Raw genomic sequence first — 7,346 nt, 5'->3', positions numbered from 1 at the left:
GTTTGCCTCTTGCAATGTATAGTTTCTCATTGCATCTCATGGTGGTCAAGGATAAATCTATGTCTAGGATCTCATGCTAGCAAAGGTACCCAAGGGTCAAGGTTTACAAAAATGGGATAGACCAAACACATATCACATGGCGTAGAGTCATATGGTGACCAGAGGTGATTTACAAAGGACATGACATTCTTTTTGGAGTACAACTCTAGGCAAAGAACCTCAAAATTTGACCAAGCGATGATAAACAAAAACTCAAAGACAAGTTGCTCAAAAGATAAAGTCCTTGTCTTCTACCACAAAGTTGGATGCTTCTTTTGCTAATGCAGTTCTCTCTTCACCCAGATATGCTTCATTTTCCTTGGAGTTGTAGTAGGAGCCATTTCTCTCCTCTTCCAAATGAGAAGCTTCAATATCCACCAAGTTGGATGTAAAAGTGTTGCTATACTCTTCATCTAGAAGACTTTTGAGTAAAACTTGTGCACCAAATACCTTTTCAAGTTGCACCCAAACTTCATGTCAAGTCTCACACCCATCTATGCGATAAATGTATAAGTCACTAAGTCCCAATGCTATGATAGCAAGGGCCTTTTCATATTGGACTATACATTGTACTTCCCCTTTTTTTTTCAGGATGGTGAACTTCTTGTTCCTCCATAATCTTCTTGAAGTATCCAAGCTTTATCTTGGTACTACAACATATCATCTTGATCATGTCACATCTAAGCTCATCACTTAATAGAATCTTTTTAGACATCAAGGTCAGGGTAGAGCACCCAATGAAAAGTGATGATTTTCTCTATATGTCACTTATGAACAAGTAAGTACCTTTGGGCAACTCCTTCATCTTCTGAAGACATGATATTGAGTAGGTCTTACCACTTGATATATAATTCAAGGGTAATGTCTATACTCTAACAACCAGTATCTCTCAACACAAGTCACCTATCTTCAAAATGATAACTATCCCTTTGCACATGGCACTCAAACATAGACAATGTAAACATCATCACCATAAATGACAAGTACCATGACACTTGTGGAGTCCATTTCAAATTCAATACTTAGTCAAACAGAGATCTATTAATGCAGCCAGCTAAAACAGATATAGAATAAAATTTTTGACTGGTTAAACCTCTGGGATGGTCAAAGTTTGACCATATTTTGACTATTTTCCCCAAATCGAACAATCTGAAGTTGGAGGGTGCAATTGGGGTTGTAGATAAGGAATTCAAAGGGCTTTTAGAGACAAATGAAAGTTTTATTATCAGAGAAGATCCTTAGGAGAGGATAAGCAAAAAAACGAGCTGCATTGCTTGTGGGAATCCCACCTTTTTTGACTGGTCTTTTGCTTTGTTCTCAGCATTCTGTGGACCATTGTTCACCAAAATTCATTAGCACCTTCCCAAGAGTGTCTCCCAAAACGCCCTTAGAGGAATTAACGAGATATGGCTCCAGCAGGTTGAATTGCGCAAAATTTCCACGAGCAGTTTGAGTGTTGGCATAGGCAGCAGAAGCTTGATTGCACAGATCCCAACAATGAAGACATGCATCTTAACTAGATAAATCTACAGCACGAAGCATTCTAAAAGTTAACGGTTGGATGTTGAGATATGATGCCTCCAATGGTCAAGCCATAAGAGAGCTCAAACAAAATGAAGGTGATGAAGAAGATGAAATCTTGGGCTCTAGGTGGCTCTATGAGCTAGGTAGGATCGACCTTGCTCTAATACCAAATGAAGAGGTGAGTGGGATAAAAGAGGTGCATCATGGCAAGGAGTGAGAACACATGAGATATAGAAATGAGTATTCCATTGATTGTGAGAGAGGTGACTCTCTCTTATAGAAATGGGAAGAGGGTGGCCTAGATCATAGGCACCTTCCCTACATCAGTGGCAATCAACCCCTACATCAGTGGGATTGGCCTAAATCAAAGAAACCTCCCATGTGGGGGCCTTTGGCTTACATCATCACTTAGGTCACACACTAGACACATCATAGAGCTAGATGTGCCTCTACAACACACACACACATGTGACTCCCCTAGATGCACACATGCACCATAGAGCAAGCCCTTGACCATAGTTATCCCAACATTCACACCACCAAGGGCAGCAGCATCTTCTCCACCTCCAAAAACCATGTCTTCTTCAAAACCGGACTGGTTTTTATTTAGTTTCTCCTCTTTTCCTTGACCATTTACCCTCAAAATTCACCAGTAGGTAGCCCATATGGTTGCCTAAGTGCACTTCAAACCATTTTGGGAATGGAGGCTCCAGCAAGCCAAATCGATAGAAATGGCGTGGGATGGAGCGAGTCTCGGCACTTGTAGAAGCAAAATTCCTTCAATTCCTCTCAGGTGGAAGTGTGCCCTAACTAGGGGAATCTACAGCTAAAAGGGTTGGAGCAATGGTTCAAAGATGAAGGAGAAAAAGCACTTGGAAATTTCATAGGAAGAAGGAGAAGAAAAGCTTCAAAAACCTTCATGGTGAAGAAGATGATGACATGGCACTCAAGGAGGTCTCAAGGAGAGTGAACGAATGCTCTGATACCACATGTTGGAGTTGCAATAAGGATTGAGCAAGTGAAGCAAAAGAGAGAGATTATTTAAGAGAGATAGGCCCAATATATAGTCTCTAGTTACATCCAGTAGTGATATCATATATGAGCTCAGTAGAGCATCTAGATCCACAAATCTCTCAATCACACACCACATAGCTAGATTCACTCAATCACACCTATTGACACCTATCCAGGCACACCATGTGTTCACACACTCACAACCTTAGACCTTAGAACTCTAGATCCCATTACATCAATTTGTCCTTCAAATACTACCATTTCTATTGAGAATAGTAAGAGTCTTGGGCATCTCCTCACCTATATCCATCTTAATGCAGATCTGGGGATTACCTCGAGAGTTAATAAAATTTTCATGTTCTACACCTAGCACTTCTCCCAATCCACAACAAGAAAGGGAAGTTGATTGCTCACAAATACAAAGATAAATCAGGGAGTTCCACCCACACAGGAATTCTAGTAGATCTAGGGGCATCAAGAGAAAACTCTTTAGTCCAGCACTCTAAATATAGAGGTTGATTTCTAATGGTCCACAAACCATGTTGCATAGCTCTGGAAGCCATCTTAGGTTTTTCAAAAAGAAAGACAAAGAAGCCCTTCTTTAATAATCTCACATTCAGGGCATTCATACCCTTTCTAACCCAGTTTGTTCTGATCTAGGACTCAATAAAGGCTAAAAGGGGTCTAACTCTAGGGAAATTTCCAACTAGAACATGTGTTCTCAACCATACCAGAGAGTCATGCAGTAGAGAATCATCCAAGAAGGCCATGCCCTCATTTATATTTACTGCAACAAGGACTAAAATACCAATAAAGTAGGACTACAATTTCCTTGGTCTAACTGTTGACATGGATGATCTCTTTAGATCCCTCAATGTAAGATGGAAATCGAAAGATGATAGAGCTATGTGGTATGCAGGTTCCATAGAATATGGGTGCCTTACTTGGCTTATTCTCCATAAAGCAGTTTTGACTAATGCTAGAGGACTCATAATAGGAAAGGAAGATGGCAAGTGTCTAAGATGTCTGGACTCTATGGAGGATATTTTTCATTTATTTGTTGCTTGCCCTAATGCCAGAAGAGTTTGGAAATTTATTCAAATTGAGTGTGGAGTTGGAAAGCTATTCTACTAGGTGATGCATGCAAAATAAGGCATGAGCCTTGGTTCCAAATAAGAGCTCATGCTCTTTGGTTCATTTGGATCTCTAGAAATAATTTTCAGTTCAATCATAAAGAACTTTGTACTGATGCTTTGATTGCCTCATGGTGGGACAGGAGAAAAGACGTCTTGATTTCTTCATTAGTGCCTACAATCTTGAACACTCAAGATTGAATGCAGATATATCAAGACATAAACGCCATTGCTTTATCTCTGATAATCATGCCAAGCTGCCTAACTTCATGCAGAGGAGAACTACCACAGCTGGTCCTTCAACTCAAACTCCCTCTTCTGCTACTGGCCCTTCCATTCAACCTTCTGATGGCATCTTCATTCAGGTTCCCTCTGCTTTTGTTGGCCCCTTAGCCTAGATTTCTTCTACTACTACTATTGGTCTTTGTACTTAGAGCCCCTTTGCTGGCCCTTCAACTCAATTCCCTTCTGCTGCTATTGGCCTCTCTGCATCCTCATTTGGTTGGTCTCTTCACTCAGTCTCCCTCTGTTGATGTGGACCCCTTAGTTTAGTTAGTACCTTCTACTTTTGGCTCCTTCACTCAGGTTCCTTGTGCTGGCCTCTCCATCAGTTACCTTCTATCGTTTCTGTCCCTTCCTCCTAGACTCAAAGACTTGTTGTGGGGCTACCTGCTCAGCTCTACAGGTTTTGGATGAGATGTCTATCGACCCTATTCAAGGTGTTTTTGCTACTTCTGATGGACACTTTTTTGATGTTACTACTACTCTGCTGATGATGGTTTAGTACACATCACTAACACTGACTCTAAGGAGGAATCCTCTAGCTTCTCCTTCCAAACTTGAGAAGCTCCTCTCAATATTTATTGAGGAAACTACTAGGTTTGTTTTTTGTCACTCTTGTAGTAAGAGAGGAAGTGCATATCTGAACATCACTCCTATTTTGGATGATCTTTGAAGATGTACAAAATTGTTTTAATTTATAATAATCACTCTTTTTCTGCCCAAAAAAATAAACTGTTATTACAGGTAAGGATCTTTTTTTCAAGAATTAATGTGTAGTGAAAATTTCATGATTTTGTTCCAAAAAAGTAATGCAATTGACTCAAATCTTTAATGGAAAATTTTTATGTCAACTTTTCTTTGATATCATTTGGATCAGTATTCATTGGCTGTGTGATTGAGTCTTGTGTGTTTAGCATGCTAATTCTTTGTTGGGTCTAGAATTACCTTGGATTCCCACCTCCTATAACACTTTATGTACCTATCCTTCATTATACTTGGGGAGGCATCCTCCTCAACCCCTTCATCATTCTTTCCTCTTCTTTCTTTTTTTTCTCTTTTTCGGGCATGTACATGGAATTATCTCATTAGAGAAACTTCTGATAATAAGCTCTTGTTGGATTAACTATTGCTAGTCTCCATACCTCATAAATCATTTTTAAAGAGCAACTACAGGATTCCAAGAATAACATGGATGGTCTTATCTAAATAGCCATAATTAAGAAAATTCTAGTGGACAAGGCCCTAGTGGACAATGCAAGGATAATGTGGACAGTCTTATCGAAATAGAAATCTCTTAGATAGTTCTAGTAGACATGACAATCCAATGATTTTAGTAATATGACATACCAATCAAAAGCATCATCAATGGTGGTGAGGACCAAATATGAACATGATCTTTGTGCATTTGATAAAGAATCTACTTATGAAGTAGCTAAATATCCTCACTTCATGTGAAGATGTCAAAATAGATTCTCCTCAAGGAAGGCGTCTATGATGGTCAAACAGAATCAATTTCTATAGGCGGATTTGGAAAGTTTTAGAACCATTTTTTGATGTGCTCTTAGAAAGTTACTTCACATCCTTATCCATCTTGGGCAATGTCAAGACATGTCATTGCACATCCATTCTTAGACAATGTTGACATATCATTGCACATATTTGCCATGTTATTACTTCTTTCCATGAGGGTCAATAACCATGTATCATGGTCTAGTAAAAACCTCAAGGAGAAATCTATAGGAATAGGACAAAGTTAGAATGTTTGAGTTGATGAAATAGGCACATTGCACCTATACATGCATCTACTCATACTCAGCTTATGGTTAAGAAGAAGGAATAATGTGTATGGAGCTTAGTAATAGACAGGAGGGATAAAGTGTAAGAAACATTCAAGATGACAAGGGAAAAATTGTATGGAGATTTATGGACAAGGATGAGGGATAAACTATGAAGGATAGAGTGAATGAAGAAAGAGGAGGATAAAATGTTTGACACTTTTTTTAATAGACATTGTTACCTCATGTGAACCCCCATATGAGGAGAAAAATGAGGTAGATGATGGAATAAGTTTAATCCAAATTTCTCAATGAAGCCATATTCTAGGTAAGTAGCCTAAATCGAATTCTCAACGGTAGACATGTGGATCTTGAGGAATTCAGACTTGGATGTGAATGGTAACTTGAAATTGCATTCACTAGAGGTAACCCAAACTTGGGTATGTATAGGCAATAATTTTGTCCAAAAGCTAAGAGTCATAGATTAGTAGATCTAGATAATAGGTAACCCTGCAAGCATCCCAAATATGAATTTAGAAATGATTTGAGTCAAGGGTTAATCACATCAAATGTTAAAGGAAAATCAATCTCTAATCATGGAATAGAGACACCATTTAATCTTAGGATGGTGGGGTGAGGAGCTTGCTTGATAGGGAATCAAGCTAGATAGCAAGAAAGGTAGGATATCCAAGTTGTGGAGCCAAGTTTGTGAGCAATGTCGAGTGATATTAGAGTGACATAATGTAGTTGCGCATCATATTCAAGCAAAGAGGGCCCACAAATCTATAAGTTAGAGCAAAATGGAAGTAATTGCATAGCTTAGGAGCCTAAGACTGAAGTAACATAATGTGGTTGTGTAGTGAGGGCAAGTTGCAATGTGAGTCAAAGCTAAAGTTGAGCGAGTGCATGGATCGCATTGACGTAGACATTGGAGGAATGGAAGATCAATATCATCTTTTGAGAGTAGTCATATTGCAATTGTTAGTGCCATTATACATTCCAACAATGCTCAAAATAGTTGAAGCACCCTGATAAGCTATGCTCAAAATAGTTGAAGCACCCTAATGAGTTACGTTTAATCAATTAGCTTGGTTGGTGTGACATTCTATAATCAATGTAGCATAATGAGTGCAATGCTTTGTGTTATCATGGCACTAGTCAGTGTAAGAATGAAGAGAGGCTTTACTCTAAGCCCTTAAAAAGTTTGTGGTCTGGGGCTGGTCGATTTTGTATTTTCGACATGGTATCAAAGCTTTGTTGTTGCTAAAATTTCTCACAATTTACATTCCCATTGAATGGAAGGAGTTCCTTCTAGATTGAGCAAACTCCATGTTCACGTAAGTGCCATAGTTTGAAAAGTCAATTAAGCTCACCTCAAGATGTCTTGCTAGTTTCCTATCCCCAACTCTAAGAAATCAAAAAGCTCAATGGGTCCAATTGGGCCACTATGGAATATGAAGGTGTGGAGTCATCTTGTTGTCATAGGAGTTTGGAAAATCACTATTGAAATGAAGTTGAGATCTATGGACAAAAAAAATAATTACAATTGGTGACCACTATAGTAGATATAGATTGGGTA

Source organism: Dipteris shenzhenensis, chromosome 32, assembly GCF_047967505.1.
Source record: "Dipteris shenzhenensis isolate YYH24624 ecotype China chromosome 32, Dip_SZ_1.0, whole genome shotgun sequence".
Lineage (NCBI taxonomy): Eukaryota > Viridiplantae > Streptophyta > Polypodiopsida > Gleicheniales > Dipteridaceae > Dipteris > Dipteris shenzhenensis.
Note: the sequence above shows the minus strand (reverse complement) of the source record.